This window comes from Sinocyclocheilus rhinocerous, unplaced genomic scaffold (genome assembly GCF_001515625.1).
Source record: "Sinocyclocheilus rhinocerous isolate Xijiao unplaced genomic scaffold, SAMN03320098_v1.1 scaffold3081, whole genome shotgun sequence".
In the NCBI taxonomy this organism is placed as follows: Eukaryota; Metazoa; Chordata; class Actinopteri; order Cypriniformes; family Cyprinidae; genus Sinocyclocheilus; species Sinocyclocheilus rhinocerous.
The window spans coordinates 421,014-421,402 of record NW_015666530.1 but is presented as its reverse complement, the minus strand read 5'-3'; the positions used below and the strand labels follow the sequence as shown (position 1 = coordinate 421,402).

At 45.0% G+C, this 389-nt stretch overlaps 1 protein-coding gene across 1 annotated transcript in view; it reads right to left on the bottom strand.

Moving 5' to 3' along the window:
- LOC107732483 (tumor necrosis factor, alpha-induced protein 8-like protein 2 B) overlaps nucleotides 1-315 on the bottom strand; it is a 19,008-nt gene extending 18,693 nt beyond the window's left edge. Inside the window, exon 1 of the mRNA XM_016543828.1 lies at nucleotides 92-315. The gene's annotated coding sequence lies outside the window, so the exon portion shown is untranslated. The remainder of the gene's footprint in view (nucleotides 1-91) is intronic.
- Between the last annotated feature and the right edge of the window lie 74 nt (nucleotides 316-389).

Sequence of the window (389 nt, the reverse complement as noted above, 5' to 3'; positions counted from 1 at the left end):
ACTAAAGTAACATCATCTCATGTGTACATGATCACAGCGCTCTCTGAGATGATGGAGGAGAGGGCAGAGGTCAAGACCAAGACAAACTCACCTGGCTTTTCTCTCGTTCACTCTTCCTCTTCTGCTCAAACGCTCTGTCCTCCCTCTGCGCTTAGATCAGGTGGTTGAAATCCAGCGCGCGAGTGATGAAATAATCTCCTCAGACAGCTGAAATCAAAGAAAACTCATCTACAAACTCTGTCTTGTGCTCACACTACTGTAAAAAGATAATTTGACTTGTACTTCCTTGAGGCACTAAATGTATAAGACACACCCCTGAGTGTGCTTCTCTCTCTCTCTATCTCTCTCTCTCTCTCTCTCTCTCAACTCTCTCTCTCATCTCTCTCTCT